An 18,950-nucleotide genomic window follows, 5' to 3' on the forward strand; every position below is an offset into this window, starting at 1 on the left:
AGATTCATTTGGGTTTTCCCATAACAGTGCGTTGCAAAATCCAAATGAACTTTTTGGCCAACCCAATATACACTAGCCAGTGGAGAGAAATATGGAGTATTTTGCTTGGTTTGAGAATTTCTTCATGTATTAGTAAAGTCTGATATTTTATTAGCCCAGTCTTATTTAACATCATGTATATTGTTGGCTTATATTACACTTGTGATCCACCAAAACCTTTAGGCAATTTTCATAGTAGGTATCTATAAATCAAGACCATACTTTCACTATGTAGTAGGCTTTGCATCTAAATGTGGTACTTAACATTTCTGTTGTATTCTTTTTTAATCAATAATGTTTTTATGATTTAAAATCATTTAAATCACATGGAAAATTAAAATTTTCAACTTACAATTATATTTTTCCTTTTTAGTTCTGTGTCAGCCAAAATTATACGGATAAGGATGGTTGTTTATGTTTATTAATGTCTTTTGTAGGAACAAAATATGTTATAGACTTTGGCAAAGCTTCCAAATTTTGCATATTTAAAGCAATACTTTTATGAATGTTTTGTACTTGTCCTTTAGTGTAAATGTGTATCTAAGACCTATATCAATAACTAAGACATACATAATACAAAGCTTTACCATTTCCGGATTTGGAAAAAATGAACAGCTTTTCAAATATTATATTATACCCCCAACAGCATTGTGTAAGTGTTTCCCTGGTTTATATCCTTCCCAACATGTGTGTTGTCAGATATTTAAATCTTTGCTAGTCTGGTAGATATATAACTGCAACTTACTTCATTTTTATGCATTTCCTTGATTATTGATAATGTTGAGTTCCATATTGGCCATACAGAAGACAAAGAGAATGAAAAGAGGCAGCATACTGGTATCAGAAAAAGTGGCTTCCATTAATTTAAGCTTACTTATCAACTACTGATTATAAAGGATTTCCTCTTAAGGAGCTAGTATGAGTTTTTTGCCCAGTTTTGAGTTTGATTATACATCTTTTTTTTGAATTTTGAATTTTTTGAATTTGACTACAAACAAAGCTGAGAGCCAAAGAATCGATGCTTTTGAACTGTGGTGTTGAAGACTCTTGAGAGTCCTTTGGACTGCAAGGAGATCCAAGCAGTCCATCCTAAAGGAAATCAGTCCTGAATATTCATTGGAAGGACTGATGCTGAAGCTGTAACTCCAATACTTTGGCCACCTGATGTGAAGAATTGACTCATTGGAAAAGACTGTGATGCTGGGAAAGATTGAAGGTGGGAGAAGTGGATGACAGAGGATGAGATGGTCAGATGGCATCACCAACGTGATGGACACGAGTCTGAGCAAGCTCTGGGAGTTGGTGATGGACAGGGAATCCTGGCATGCTGCAATCCATGGGGTTGCAAAGAGTCGGACATGACTGAGTGACTGAACTGAATACATCTTTTTTCCTATTAAAAGTATGGCCATCTCTCTATCTACCTATCATGTGTCTAACTGGTGATCCACTGATCTAGAATATCAGTTCTTTCTTGACTATATATGTTGGCTATATGTTAAATGTTAATTGCATATATCTTTTATTTTTTGCTGTGTCTTTTGATAAAGAGAAGTTTATTAATTTTACCAAGGACTAATTTAATAATTTATACCTTGTAGTTAGTAGTAATTTATGGAAATTACCTTTCTCCATTTTCAGCTAACAGTATGTATGCCGAGATGGTCAATACCGAAATCAGATTGACTATATTCTTTGCAGCTGAAGGTGGAGAAGCTCTGAACCGTCAGCAAAAATAAGACTAGGGGCTGACTGTAGCTCAAATCATCAGGTCCTTAGTGAAAAATTCAGATTTAAATTGAAGTAGAGAAAGTTACTAGCCCATTCAGGTATGACCTAAATCAAAGCCCTTCGATTATACAGTGTAAGTGGCAAATAGACTCAAGGTATTAAATCTGATGGACAGAGTGGCTGAAGAACTATGGAGAGATGTCCATAACATTGTACAGGACACAGGGATTAAAACCATTCCCAAGAAAAAGAAATGCAAAAGAGGCAAAATGGTTGTCTGAAGAGGCCGTACAAATAGCTGAGAAAAGAAGAGAAATGAAAGGTAAAGGAGGAAAGAAAAGATATACCCATCTGAATGCAGAGTTCCAAAGAATAGCAAGGAGAGATAAGAAAGCCTTCCAAAGTGAATGCAAAGAAATAGAGGAAAACAGTAGTATGGGAAAGACTAGAGTTTTCTTCAAGAAAATTAGAGATACCAAGGGAATATTTCATGCAAAGATGGACACAATAAAGGACAGAAATGGTATGGCCTAACAGAAGCAGAAGATATAAAGAAGAGGTGGCAAGAATACACAAAGAAACTATACAAAAAAGATCACAGATAACCAAGATGGTGTGATCTGTTACCTAGAGCCAGACATCCTGGAGTGTGAAGTCAAGTGGGCCTTAGGAAGCATTGCTAAGATCAAAATTAGTGGATGTGATGGAATTACAGCTGAGCTATTTCAAATCCTAAAAGATAATGCTGTGAAAGTGTCACATTCAATATGCCAGCAAATTTGGAAAACTCAGCAGTGGCCACAGGGCTGGAAAAGGTCAGTTTTCATCCAATCCCAAAGAAAGGTAATGCCAAAGAATGTTCAAACTACAGCACAATTGCACTCATTTCACATACTAGCAAGGTCATGCTTAAAATCCTTCAAGCTAGGCTTCAACAGTATGTGAACTGAGAACTTTCAGATGTACAAGCTGGATTTAGAAAAAGCAGAGGAACGAGGTTAAATTGTCAACATCTGTAGTATCATAGAAAAAGCAAGAGAATTCCAGAAAAGTGTCTACTTCTATTTCACTGACTATGCTAAAGTTTGACCGTGTGGATCACAAAAAACTGTGGAAAATGCTATAGAGATGGGAAAACTAGCCCACCGTATCTGCTTCCAACCTGTATGCAGATCAAGAAGCAATAACTAGATCTGGACATGGAACAACAGACTGGTTCAAAATTGGGAAAGCAGTATATCAAGGATGTATATTGTCACTCTGCTTATTTAAATTATATTCAGAGTACCTCATGCGAAATGCCAGGTTGGATGAAGTACAAGCTGGAATCGAGACTGCCATGAGAAATATAAACAACCTCAAATATGCAGATGATACCACACTTAAGGGAGAAACTAAGAGGAACTAAAGAGCCTCTTGATGAAGGTGAAAGTGGAGAGTTTAAAAGCTGGCTTAAAACTCAATGTTCAAAAAACTAAGATTGTTGCATCTGGTCCCATCACTTCATAGCAAATAGATGGGAAAACAATGGAAACAGTGAGAGATTATTTTCTTGTGTGCCAAAATCACTGTGGACAGTGACTGCAGCATGAAATTACAAGATGCTTGCTCTTTGCAAGAAAAGCTATGACAAAACTAGACAGCATATTAAAAAGCAGGAACATTACTTTGGTGACAAAGTTCTGGTAGAGTAAAAACTGTGGTCTTGCCAGCAGTCATGTGTAGATGTGAAAGTTGGACCATAAAGAAGGCTGGGCACAGAAGAATTGATGCTTTTGAACTGTGGTGTTGGAGAAGACTCTTGGGAGTCCCCTAGACTGTGAGGAGATCCAACCAGTCAATCCTAAAGGAAATCAGTCCTGAATATTCATTGGAAGACTGATGTTGAAGCTGAAACTCCAATACTTTGGCCACCAGATGCGAATAACTGACTCATTTGAAAAGACCCTGATGCTGGGAAAGATTGAAGGCAGGAGGAGAAGGAGACAGTATAGTATGAGATGGTTGGATGGCATCACTGACTCAATGGACATGAGTTTGAGCAAACTCCAGGAGATGGTAAAGGACAGGGAAGCCTGGCATGCTGCAGTGCATGGGGTCGCAAAGATTCAGACATGACTAAATAACTGAACAACATTTCTGCCCATCTCCAATATGCTTTCTTTTTATTTTCCTCAAGACTTCCAACAAGTTAACTCTTTGTGTGTTTCACATATTATATTTTTGTTTCATAAATATTTGCATTCAAAATTGCAGAGCTATTTGATATTTTGGAGAATATAAAATTCAGAGTTTCTCTGAACTGAATGAATTGAATGAATTTCAATTCATTGAAAGGATTTAAGGAGTTTTTTAAACATACATTCTCAGATTAACCCACCCACCTAACTAAATCTATTGGAATCTCCAGGTTCCCAGATACTCCCCACCCCTCACACATATACACTTTTTTTGTTTTTTTAATCTTTTGATTACTGAAGTCTGAGGAATACTGGGTAACACAAGCTACTTGCTTTAAAAGTACAAAAAAATGATATCCAAAAAGACTTAATTAAGGCCATTCATTTATTTAACATCAGGGACTAAACAAAAACCTACATAGAAAGGTATCCTCCTTGGTGACTGTTCCTTTGGCTCTCTACTTTCTCCAACTCCTCTATTTCTCTTAATCTAATACACTAATCTTTACTTCTAGTTATTAATTTTAATGCAGCTCTCCAGAAACTTCATTCTTCTCTTTAATCATAATAATAGAAATACAGCATGCTACCCAGCTGGACTACATTTCTCAGCCTCCTATGCAGTCAGCTATGACTGTAAGTTTATGAATGGAATGTGAGCTTCTAGAAGTGATGTCCACTTATTTCAGGCCTGGTATTTAATACTTCAAGAGTTTCTTTGCATGGCCTTGAATCCCTTTTCTCCTTTGGAGTATGCAGAACATCTTAGGGTACTGGGGTTACAAATGACCAAGAAGCAAAGATACATTGCTGGGTTTTGGTCCCCTTTGAAGTGTTAAGTGAAAGATAACTAGATTTCTATGATTTTAAGGTGTATGGTTAAATCTTATTGTAATAGCAATATAGCATTAAGTAATTAAATGTTTTCATCTACTTTTAAGCACTGTTCATTGAAGAAGACTTTCTTGCCTGTCAATAAACAATGCTTAGAAATAAAAGAGAACAACTGAAGTGGAAAGACTAGAGATCTCATCAGGAAAATTGGAAATATTTTGCCCAAAGATGGTCACAATAAAGGACAGAATCATAGTATAATAAAGTAGATAAAGTGAAGAGATCTAGTAAAAGATGAAGAAATCAAGAAGAGATGGAAAGAATACACAGAAGAACTGAACAAAAAATATCTTAGTGAGCCAGATAACCATGATGGTGTGGTCAGTCACCCAGAACCAGATATTCTTAAATGTGAAGTCAGGTGGGCCTTAGGAAGCACTGAAATCAATAAAGATAGTGAAGGCAATGGAAATCTAGTAGAGCTATTCAAAACTGTAAAAGATGGGGTTTTGCATTCAATCAAAAGTCTTGCACTCAATATATCAGCAAATCTGGAAGACTCAGCAGTGGCCACAGGACTGGTCAATCCTCAACCCAATTCCCAAGAAGGCCAGTCCTAAAGAATGTTAAAACCATTGGACTTATCTACCATGCTAGTAAGGTCATCCTGAAAATCTTGTGTGCTAGGATTCCATATTACACGAACCAAGAACTTCCAGATGTCCAAGCTGGAAAGAAAAGGCAGAGGAATCAGGGACCAAATTGCCAACATTTGGTGAATCATGGAGAAAGCAAGGAAAAATGTCTTTCCTGAAAAACATTCCAGAAAAACATCTACCTCTGTTTCATTGACTACACTAAAGCCTTTGACTGTGTGGATCATAACAAACTGTGGAAAACTCTTCAGTTCAGTTCAGTCGCTCAGTCGTGTCCGACTCTTTGCAACCCCATGAATCACAGCACGCCAGGCCTCCCTGTCCATCACCAACTCCCGGAGTTCACTGAGACTCACGTCCATCGAGTCAGTGGTGCCATCCAGCCATCTCAACCTCTGTCGTCTCCTTCTCCTCTTGCCCCCAATTCCTCTCAGCATCAGAGTCTTTTCCAATGAGTTAACTCGTCACATGAGGTGGCCAAAGTACTGGAGTTTCAGCTTTAGCAGCATTCCTTCCAAAGAAATCCCAGGGCTGATCTCCTTCAGAATGGACTGGTTGGATCTCCTTGCAGTCCAAGGGACTCTCAACAGTCTTCTCCAACACCACAGTTCAAAAGCATCAATTCTTCAGCGCTCAGCCTTCTTCACAGTCCAACTCCCACATCCATACATGACCACAGGAAAAACCATAGCCTTGACTAGATGAACTTTTGTTGGCAAAGTAATGTCTCTGATTTTGAATATGCTATCTAGGTTGGTCATAACTTTCCTTCCAAGGAGTAAGCGTCTTTTAATTTCATGGTTGCAGTTACCATCTGCAGTGATTTTGGAGCCCAGAAAAATAAAGTCTGACACTGTTTCCACTGTTTCCCCATCTATTTCCCATGAAGTGATGGGACCAGATGCCATGATCTTTGTTTTCTGAACGTTGAGCTTTAAGCCAACTTTTTCACTCTCCTCTTTCACTTTCATCAAGAGGCTCTTTAGTTCCTCTTCACTTTCTGCCATAAGGGTGGTGTCATCTGCATATCTGAGGTTATTGATATTTCTCCCAGCAACCTTGATTCCAGCTTGTGTTTCTTCCAGTCCAGCATTTCTCATGATGTACTCTGCATATAAGTTAAATAAGCAGGGTGACAATATAGAGCCTTGACATACTCCTTTTCCTATTTGGAACTAGTCTGTTGTTCCATGTCCAGTTCTAACTGTTGCTTCCTGACCTGCATACAGGTTTCTCAAAAGGCAGACCAGGTGGTCTGGTATTCCCATCTCTTTCGGAATTTTTCACAGTTTATTGTGATCCACACAGTCAAAGGCTTTGGCATAGTCAATAAAGCAGAAATAGATGTTTTTCTGGAACTCTCTTGCCTTCTCCATCCAGCGGATGTTGGCAATTTGATCTCTGGTTCTTCTGCCTTTTCTAAAAGCAGCTTGAACATCAGGAAGTTCACGGTTCACATATTGCTGAAGTCTGGCTTGGAGAATTTTGAGCATTACTTTACTAGCGTGTGAGATGAGTGCAATTGTGCAGTAGTTTGAGCATTCTTCGGAGATGGCAATGGCACCCCACTCCAGTACTCTTGCCTGGAAAGTCCCATGGATGGAGGAGCCTTGTAGGCTGTAGTCCATGGGGTCGCTAAAGAGTTGGACACGACTGAGTGACTTCACTTTCACTTTTTACTTTCGTGCATTGGAGAAGGAAATGGCAAGCCACTCCAGTGTTCTTGCCTGGAGAATCCCAGGGACGGGGAAGCCTGGTGGGCTGCTGTCTATGGGGTCGCACAGAGTCAGACACAACTGAAGCAACTTAGCAGAAGTTGAGCATTCTTTGGCATTGTTTTTCTTTGGGACTGGAATGAAAACTGACCTTTTCCAGTCCTGTGGCCACTGCTGAGTTTTCCAAATTTGCTGGCATATTGAGTTCAGCACTTTCACAGCATCATCTTTCAGGATTTGAAATAGCTCAATTGGAATTCCATCACCTCCACTAGCTTTGTTCGTCGTGATGCTTTCTAAGGCCCACTTGACTTCACATTCCAGGATGTCTGCCTCTAGGTCAGTGATCACACCATCGTGATTATCTGGGTCATTAAGATCTTTTTTGTACAGTTCTGTGTATTCTTGCCATCTCTTCTTAATATCTTCTGCTTCTGTTAGGTCCATACTATTTCTGTCCTTTATCAAGCCCATCTTTGCATGAAATGTTCCTTTGGTATCTCTGATTTTCTTGAAGAGATCTCTAGTCTTTCCCTTTCTGTTGTTTTCCTCTATTTCTTTGCATTGATCGCTGAAGAAGGCTTTCTTATCTTTTCTTGTTATTCTTTGGAACTCTGCATTCAGATGCTTATATCTTTCCTTTTCTCCTTTGCTTTTCGCTTCTCTTCTTTAAAGGGATGGAAATACCTGTCTTTCCTGTCTTCTGAGAAACCAGTATGCAGGTCAAGAAGCAACAGTTAAAACACTGTATAAAACAACTGGTTGGTTCAGGATTGAGAAAGGAGTACAATAGGGCTATCTGTTGTCACCCTGTTTGCTTAACTTATACGCTGAGCACATCATGAGAAATGAAGAACTGGATGAGTTACAAGCTGGAATCAAGATAGGTGGGAGAAATAGCAACAACCTCAGATATACAGATGATACCACTTAATGGCAGAAAGCAAAGAGGAACTAAAGAACCACTTGATGAGGGTGAAGGAGGAGAGTGAGAAAGTCAGCCTAAATCTAAATACTAAAAAAACTAAGATCTTGGCATCTGGCCCCATTACTTCATGCAAAAAGAATGGGAAAAAGTGGAAGCTGTGACCGATTTCCTCTTCTTGGGCTCTAAAATCACTGTGGATGGTGACTGCAGCCATGAAATCAGAAGATGATTGCTTCTTGGCAGGAAAGTTATGACAAACCTAGACAGTATGTTGAAAAGCAGAGACATCACTCTGCCGACAAAAGTCTGAATGGTATAGTTAAGGCTATGGTCTTCTCAGTGGTCACATATGGTTGTGAGAGCTGGACCATAAAGAAGGCAGACTGCCAAAGAATTGATGCCTTCAAACTCATGCTGGGGAAGACTCCTGAGAGTCCCTTGGACAGGGAGGAGATCAAACCAGTCAGTATTAAATAAAGTCAGCCCTGAATACTCATTGGAAAGACTGATGCTGTAGCTGAATCACTGGTATTTTGGTCACCTGATGTAAACAGCTGACTCACTGGAAGGTCCCTGATGCTGGGAAAGATTGAGGGAAGGAGGAGAAGAGGGCATCAGAGGATGAGATGGCTGGATGGCATCACTGTTGCAATGGACATGAATTTGGGCAAACTCTGGGAGACGGTAAGGAACAGGGAGGCCTGGTATATGCTGCAGTCCATGGGGTCCCCTACAGTCAGACATGACTGGGCAACTGAACAAAAACAGCAATAAAATGTTTGGGCTTCCATGGTGGCTCAGTGGTGAAGAATCCGGCTGCCAATGCAGGAGATCCAAGTTAGATCCCTGAATCAGGAAGATCCCCGGATAAGGAAATGACAATCCACTCTAGTATTCCTCCCTGGGAAATCCCATGGACAGAGGAGCCTGGAGGTGTCTACAGTCCATGGGCTGTTAAAGAGTTGGACACCACTTAGTGACTAAACAACAACAGCTCAAATGTGTATAATAAGGCAGATGATTTTACCTCTCTAGCAAGAAGATCTATCCATGTAATAAACACAGATGCTTACCCTATTTAATTTTATATAACATAGAAGAACAAGGTGCTTTTAAGATAAAAAGAATAATATTAGATTTAAAATTAATTGACTCAAACACAAATGCTTAGATAATTCAGATGTATATCCAATTTTAACTTGAAATTGGGCTATCATTGCCTGATATCTTTAAGAGAATCATTCAGAATAGAGAAGAGAATACACTTATTTGCAACAATGGCTTTTTCTCCTTCAACTTTTAAGTGGTATTTGAATGAATGAGATATTTAAAATTGTGCCATGGACTCTATCAAATAAGAAGTTGATGACTAGAAACTGCTTGCTAAATGTCACATAACCATCTTCTGACAATCTTCCATCTTCTGAAGCAAATTTTATAGCCCCATATCACTTGTAAAACAATTTAATAGAATGATTATAAATGTGTTAATCTTAACATAAAAGATTTTAGGTTACTTTACAAAAAGTTGAAGAAAGTCTCAAGAACTTTGGTGGCAAATTGCAATAAAAAGCCATACATCATTGGCAAAATATGTCACTCCAAATAGTTTGACATTAAATGTTTTATTGAAATTTTGCTGATAATCCTTTATGAATTCAAATTAAATGAGGTAGCTTTTTATGTAAGAAAATAACCTACAGCTGTCTTCATATCCTTCCATGAAGCTGTCATTGAAAGGTTGCTGATATCTTTCTACTTTACTTCAATGCATGACCAGTGAAACAAGGGAGCTTTCAGTAATATTAAATTAGAACCATCATAAAAGTGTTACTCTTTAAAAGGCTGATATTTCTCAGTTAATGTAAAAGGATATATAGAAGGATATGTATGTAAAAGAGTTAATACAAATTAAAAAGCCTGCTTCAAGTGATTAATTTGTCTTAAAGCTATAGTACTTTTAGTGTACAAAGTCCTCCATCTTTTTGAACATCTGAAATTAAAATTATTGTACATAATCTAAAAATAAGTGGTTTGGAAGTCTCAATTTTCCTGAAAAATACAGGTACATTCAGAAAAAAATACCTTAAAACTGCTTCCATTTCAACAAAAAATAATATTACATATTCATACCATAATTACACTTCATAATGTTATTCCATAGGCTTTAATATTTTACCATTATATCTAGAAATGTATAGGTTTTTAAGGTTTTTAATTGAAAACTATAATTGTACTATATATATGTGTGTGTGTATATATACATGTATGTGTGTGTGTATATATACATATAGCTGACTAACAATGTTGTGATAGATTCAGATGGACAGCAAAGGGACTCAGCAATATATATACATGTATCCATTCTCCCCCAAACTTCCTCAGGCTGTCACATAACATTAAACACAGCATTGTTGTACTTAATTACATTTTAATGTGTCATTAGTAGCATAATATAGCCACAGATTCAAAAATTATCAACTTATGGACAAACCCATTTCATCTATAACTGCATAGCTTTCCCTTCACTTCTTTGCCCACACATACTGCACTATTTTGAGGTAAACTCCATATGTCATATAATTTCATCCATAAATATTTTCAATATAAATCTCTAAATCCTAAGACTTCACTTATTAATATATACCATAGTACACTTTCATGCACATAAAACTGTACATTTCGTAGCTTTTAACTAAATGGTTGATTTATTGGAAATGATCAAAACAATAACTGAATTTAGATATATTTCTTATTTATATTTTGGCCCTACATTCCCAAGCTTTTGTAATCAAAGGAACTATCCTAAAAATTCCACAAGACAAGGACTAATTTAGTTTTTAAAATAAATTTTGTTATTATGAAATTAATTCAGCAAATTATACAAATCAGAGGAGTGCAGGTTGTTTACTTTTCGCAAATTGGACTCATCAATGAAACTACCATTCTGATCAAGAAACACATTACCACATCCTAGAAATCCCCTGGTAGCTCACTCAGTGACATCTCTTTTCATCCTCTGACTTCTGCTGCTGCTGCTAAATTGCTTCAGTCGTGTCCGACTCCGTGCGACCCCAAAGATGGCAGCCCACCAGGCTCCTCCATCCCTGGGATTCTCCAGGCAAGAATACTGGAGCAGGTTGCCATTTCCTTCTCCAATGCGTGCATGCTAAGTCGCTTCAGTCGTGTCTGACTCTGTGCAACCCCATAGACAGCAGTCTATCAGGCTCCTCTGTCCACAGGATTCTCTAGGTAAGAATACTGGAGTGGGTTGCCGTTTCCTTTTCCATGTTACGCTTTTAACTGAATTTTAAATTTATCTTCATAACATCACACAATGTATACTGTTTTGTATCTAGTTTATTTCGCACAATAACAGGTTCATGAATTTTACTTTTATATCTTGTGCACATGAGTATTTTTATCTAGTCACTTACCTAAATAGAATTATATTTAAAAGTTATATTATAATTTATTTATTATTCTAATATTTATATAACTTTTTGTTGTTTCTAGGATTTTTTTATTATAATATTCCCACTAAGAAAATACATTAATATACATTTTGTTCCAAATATTTTCATAGCTATGTTGACTGTGTTTCTATAAGTGAAAGTGATAAGTCATAAATTACTTGCATTTTCAACTTAAGTAGCCATCTCCAAATATTTGCCAAAGTGGGTTATATCAACTTTTATTACTATCAGCAGCATATTAAGAATCCCAATTAATTTTCATTCCTGCCAAAGATGATATTATGAGATACAGCCTTTTTACTTTTACAAAATCTTGAGTGTCTGTACTACTATCTCATTTGGATTTTAATTTAAATTATTCCATGACTATTAAGATGAGAAATGTTTCATCTGTCTACTGGCTATTTCAGCATCAACTAGCATCTTGATAGCACTCGGGTTCCATTTCGGCAAGAACATTTCATTGGTAGAGTCGTGTATTTCCACAAGGTGGCACATAACATCTACATATATCCATTTTTATGATATTAATAGTTTTAGATTATCATTGCCTAGATTATGACTCTATTAGATGTTGGCGTTTAAGAGTGATATTCAGAATCATTAATACTTCACTTTCAGTGGGAACAAGTCTAGAAAAACAGACTTCCTCTCATCAGTTATTTGGTTTTCATGAAGAACTGTTTGTGTAGTAATTGGAGTTTAAACATTTGTATCTTTATTATTTACTAGTTTTCCGAATAATAAGATGTTAAATTGTTAAGTTCTCACTGCCGTGGGAGTCTCAAACTCCAATGTATTTTTCTTTAACCTCATGCAAAGGAGAATGTTACTTTATTCTGTCTTACATGGCATCTCACAAGGAGGAACAAATAATGACTTTGACATATTTGATATATTCCAAATCACTGGAATTATTTTATTTATCCTCGAGCATCCTATCTTTGGCCAATAAAAGACCTTGCAGGTTAAAATTTAGGCCATTCTGACACGATAATAGTAGTTTTTCTTATCTGGACTGCTTTCTACATAACAAGGTAGTCCAGCCTCATTTTTATAAAGTTCCTGTTTCAAATGTGGGACTAATCACACCTCCTCAAAGAGCCCTGTTTCATTTTAGTTATAGATTATATCTGATACTACAACTGTACATTATAAAGGATTTAGTTATTGTTTCTAGGCCTTTTCACTGAAAAGAACTAAGAACTTTTTTTTTCCCCTCCCACAAAAGTACGTATCTTTAAGACTATAACAGGTAGCCGTTTTCCCTAATTTCAGAGTCAGAGAAATTTAAGCAAAATGAGAAGGCAGAGGAAAATGCAATTAATTGAAAGAGCAAGAGAAAACTCCTGGAAAACAAAAACAACTAATGTAGCAAAAATAATTTACCAAATAGAGTTCAAAGTATTAGTGATAAGAATGCTAACTGGATTAGGGGAAAATAGATGAATTACACAGTAAGAATTATAAAAAAGAATTAGAAAATATTTTTTAAAAAGTCAAAATTGAATAGTATGATAATTGAAATAAAAAAAAAAAAACACAATCATAATGGTAAAAAGAAAACAAATTTTAAAAATTGAGAAAAGTTTCAAAGACTTGTGGATCAGTAACTGCACCAACATTCACATTATAGGGGTCCTAGTAGGATAAAAGAGAGAGAAGGACATGAAAAATGTAAATCATGAAATTTTGGGTGAAAACTTTGAGAACCTGAATAAGAAAACAGATATCCAGGTAAGATTTGGGAGAATGGCAATGAAACATGTAAAATATCATGTAGGAAACGAGTTGCCAGTCCAGGTTCGATGCATGATGCTGGATGCTTGGGGCTGGTGCACTGGGACGGCCCAGAGGGATGGTATGGGGAGGGAGGAGGGATGAGGGTTCGGGATGGGGAACACATGTATACCTGTGGCGGATTCATTTTGATATTTGGCAAAACTAATACAATTATGTAAAGTTTAAAAATAAAATAAAATTAGAGGAAAAAAAAAAAAAAAGAAAGCACAGAAACTCCCAAACAAAATGAATTCAAAAAAGACCTACATCAAGACATAATTAAAATGGCAAAATTTTAAAATGCAAAGAAATATTTGTAAAGGCAGCAAGAGAAAAACAAAGATAAATATGCAAGGGAACCCCAAATAAGGATATTGGCTGATTTTTCTGCAGAAAATTTACAGGCCAGAAGGGAATGTCATGTTATATTAAAAGTGCAGAAAGGAAAAACAAAGAAAAAAACTAGGACTCTACCCAGCCAAGTACTGGATACAAAATTAACATGCAAAAATCAACTGCATTTCTTTATGCTAACAATGAATCAGAAAGGGAAAGTAAAAAAAAAAAAAAAAAATTTAAATCACATAAAAAATAAAATATTTAGAAATAAACTTGACCAAGGAGGTGAAACACTTATATGCTGAGAATTAGAAAACACTGATAAAGAAAACTGAAGATTATTTAAAGAGATGCAAAGAGAGAACACATTCTTGAACTGGAAAAGTTAATACTGTGAAAATGGTCATATTACCTAAAGCAATCTACAGACTTAATGTGATGTTTACTAAATAATCCATGATATTTTTCACAGAACTGGGAGAAACAATCCTAAAATTTATATGAACCATCAAAAATGAAAGTCGCTCAGTTATGTCCAACTCTTTGAAACCCCATGGACTATACAGTCCTAGTCCATTGAATTCTCCAGGCCAGAATACTGGAGTGGGTAGCCTTTCCCTTCTCCAAGGGATCTTCCAAACCCAAGGATTTAACTCAGGTCTCCCAGATTGCAGGCAGATTCTTTACCAGCTGACCCACAAGGGAAGCCCAAAAATCCTGAAGTGGATAGCTTATCCCTTCTCCAGGGGATCTTCCCAACCGAGGAATCAAACTGGGGTCTACTACACTGCAGGCAGATTCTTTACCAACTGAGCTATGAAGGAAGACCTAAAGCTAACAGTGGTGGTGGTGGTTTAGTCACTAAATCATGCCCAACTCTTGCGATCCCATGGACTATAGCCTGCCATACTCCTCTGTCAATGGGATTTTCCAGGCAAGAATATTGGAGTGGGTTGCCATTTCCTTCTCCAGGGGATCTTCTCAGGAATTGAACATAGGTCTCCTGCATTGCAGGCAGATTCTTTACTGACTGAGCTACGAGGGAAGCCCTTACGAACCATAAAAGACCCCAAATTGCCAAAAGAAGCCTGGGGGTAAAACTACAAAGCTGGTGGCATAAATCTTCCAGACTTCAGACAATAATACAAATCTACAGGACTCAAAAGAGAGTGGTATTGGCACAAATACAGACATATGGATAAATGGAATAAAAATAAACCCAAAGATCTAGGGGCAACTACTCTTTGACAAAGGAGGACACAATATACAATAGAAAAAAAGACAGTCTTTTCCGCAAGTTGTGTTGAAGACAGACAAATCTAAATCAATGAAGTTAGAATACTTCCTCATGCTGCACACAAAAATAAACGTAAAATGATTTAAAAGCTCAAATAGACTGAGCTTTATCAAAAAGCCTTGATAAAACTAATAAAATATTGATAAAACATATTCTGACATAAATTGTAGCAGTTTCTTGGTCAGTTTCCCAAGGCAATAAAGAAACAAATGGAATCTACTGAAATTTACAAGCTTTTGCATAAGAAAGGAAACCATAAACAAAAAAGGAAAATACAACCTACGTACTGGGGGAAAATATTTGTAAATGATGTAGTCAAGGGTTTAATTTCCAAAATACGTGAATAGCTCATACAACTCAATAACAATAACAAACAAAAATGGGCAGAAGCCCTAATTAGACATTTCTTCAAAGAAGACATTCAGCTGATCAATAGGCACATGAAAAGATGCTACATATCACACATTATTAGAGAAATGCAAATTAAAACCACAATGAGGTATCACCTCACACCAGTCAGAATGGCCATCATTAAAAATCTACAATGAATGCTGATAGTGACTATGGAAAACTGTATGAAGTTCCTTAAAAGCAGGAATAGAACTACCATTTTGTTGTTCAGTCGCTAAGTCATGTCCGACTCTTTGCAACCCCATGGACTGCAGCACGCCAGACTTCCCTGTCCACCACCATCTCCCGGAGTTTGCTCAAACTCATGTGTCACTCCATATGAACCAACAATTCCACTACTGGGCATATACCCTGAGAAAACCATAACTGAAAGAGACGCATGTACCCCAATGTTCATTGCAGCACTATTTACAATAGTTAGGACATGGAAGCAACCTAGACGTCCATCAACAGATGAATGGGTATCGAAATTGTGGTGAAGTGAAGTGTGAAGTGAAGTCGCTCAGTCGTGTCCGACCCTCAGCGACCCCATGGACTGCAGCCCTCCAGGCTCCTCCATCCATGGGATTCTCCAGGCAAGAGTACTGGAGTGGGGTGCCATTGCCTTCTCCGAGAAATTGTGGTACATATATACAAAAGAATATTACTCAGCTATTAAAAAGTGCATTTGAGTCAGTCTTAATGAGTGGAAGAACCTAGTGCCTATTACACAGAGTGAAGGAAGTCAGAAAGACAAACATTGTATATTAGCGCATGCATATGGAATCTAGAAAGATGGTACTAATTAACTTATTAGCAGGGCAGCAACGGAGACACAGGGATAAAGAACAGACTTCTGGACACGGTGAGGAAGAAGAGGGTGGGACGAATAGAATGGAAACATATACATTACCATATGTAAAACAGATAGCAAGTGAGAACTTGCTGTGTGACACAGGCAGCTAAACCAAGTGCGCTGTGACAACTTAGAGGACTGGGATGGGGAGGGAGAAGGGAGGTGGGGCTATATGTGTACCTGTGGCTGATTCATGTTGATGTATGGCAGAAAACAGCACAATAGTGTAAAGCAATTATCCTCCAATTAAAAAACAATTTTTTAAAGACGATAAAACACCTAGACGAGAACACTGGCCAAATATTCTCTGACATAAATCATAGCAGTTTTTTCTTAGCTCAGTCTCCCAAGGCAACAGAAATGATAGCAAACATAAATAAATGGAATCTATTGAAAATTAAAAGTTTTTATATAGCAAATAAAATGAAAATACAACATATGGGATGGGAGAAGATATTTGCAAATGATGCAGACAAGGGTTTAATTTCCAAAATACATATATATTTACTTATACAATTCCATAAAAAACAAAAACATGGACAGAAGACCTAACTAGACATCTCTGCAAAGAAGACATTCAGATGGTCAACAGGCACATGAAAATATGTCCAATATCACTAAATATTCAAGAAATACAAATGAAAACTACAATGAGGTGTTGCCTAACAACAGTCAGACTGGCCATCATCAAAAAGTCTACAAATAATACACACTGGAGAAGGTGTGGAGCAAAGGGAACTCTCCTACACTGTTGGTGGGTCTGGTCTGTAAGTTAGTACAAACACTATGGAAAACAGTATGGCAATTCCTTAGGAAACTAAAAATAGAATTACCATAGGATTCAGCAATCCCACTCCTGGGCATAAATCCAGACAAGTTTCTTTGGAAAAGATACATGCACTCCAGCGTTCATCATAGAGCTGTTTACAAGAGCCAATGCATGGAGGCAATCTAAATGTCCATTGACAGATGGATAAAGATGTGATATATATATATATATATATATATATATATATATATATATATATAATAGAATATTACTCAGTCATCAAAAATGAAATACAGCCATTTGCAGCAACATGGATGAACCTAGAGGTGATCATATTAAGTGAAGTAAGTCAGACAGAGACAGATATGATAGCACTTGTATGTGGAACCCAAAATATGCTACAAATGAGAAGAAGAAGAAGAGTCGCTCAGTTGTGTCCGACTCTTTGCGACCCCATGGACTGTAGTCTACCAGGCTCCTCTGTCCATGGGATTTTCCAGGCAATAGTACTGGAGTGGATTGCCATTTCCTTCTCCAGGGGATCTTCCCAACCCAGGGATCAAACCCGGGTCTCCCACATTGTAGACAGACGCTTTACCATCTGAGCCACCAGGGAAGAGAAATAGATTTAAAGACACAGAAAACAAATTTATGGTTACCAAAGGGGAAAGGATGAAGGAGGAAGAATAAACTAAAAATTTGGGATTATCAGATAAAACTATTATACATATAATAACAATGCCTCACTGTATTAAACAGGGAACTACATTCAATATCTTATAATAAAATAAAATAGAAAATAATGTGAAAAAATCTGCACATATAGCAGAATTATTTTGCTGTACACCAAAAACTAATACTTAAAATAAATGAAAAAGAAAAACAAATACCTCCCAAAAGAGAGTTCACATAAATTCTCCATACAATATTCTTAAAAGGCAAAACTTGAACAACACTACACAAAAGTAGAAATTCAATGCAGAGGTGCATGACAAGACATTCAATTTTATTCATTATCAGAGAAATTTCAATAAAACCAAAATATTGTATCACTATAGAACCAAGAATACCAGACCACCTGATCTGCCTCTTGAGAAATTTGTATGCAGGTCAGGAAGCAACAGTTAGAACTGGACATGGAACAACAGACTGGTTTCAAATAGGAAAAGGAGTATGTCAAGGCTGTATATTGTTGCCCTGTTTATTTAACTTATATGCAGAGTACATCATGAGAAACGCTGGACTGGAAGAAACACAAGCTGGAATCAAGGTTGCCGGGAGAAATATCAATAACCTCAGATATGCAGATGACACCACTCTTATGGCAGAAAGTGAAGAGGAACTAAAGAGCCTCTTGATGAAAGTGAAAGTGGAGAGTGAAAAAGTTGGCTTAAAGCTCAACGTTCAGAAAACGAAGATCATGGCATCTGGTCCCATCACTTCATGGGAAATAGATGGGGAAACAGTGGAAACAGTGTCAGACTTTATTTTTCTGGGCTCCAAAATCACTGCAGATGGTAACTGCAGCCATGCAATTAAAAGACGCTTACTCCTTGGAAGGAAAGTTATGACCAACCTAGATAGCATATTCAAAAGCAGAGACATTACTTTGCCAACAAAGGTCTGTCTAGTCAAGGCTATGGTTTTTCCTGTGGTCATGTATGGATGTGAGAGTTGGAATGTGAAGAAGGCTGAGCGCCGAAGAATTGATGCTTTTGAACTGTGGTATTGGAGAAGACTCTTGAGAGTCCTTTGGACTGCAAGGAGATCCAACCAGTCCATTCTGAAGGAGATCAGCCCTGGGATTTCTTTGGAAGGAATGATGCTAAAGCTGAAACTCCAGTATTTTGGCCACCTCATGTGAAGAGTTGACTCATTGGAAAAGACTCTGATGCTGGGAGGGATTGGGGGCAAGAGGAGAAGGGGATGACAGAGGATGAGATGGCTGGATGGCATCA

The sequence above is a fragment of the Bos mutus genome, chromosome 7 (assembly GCF_027580195.1).
Source record: "Bos mutus isolate GX-2022 chromosome 7, NWIPB_WYAK_1.1, whole genome shotgun sequence".
NCBI lineage: Eukaryota > Metazoa > Chordata > Mammalia > Artiodactyla > Bovidae > Bos > Bos mutus.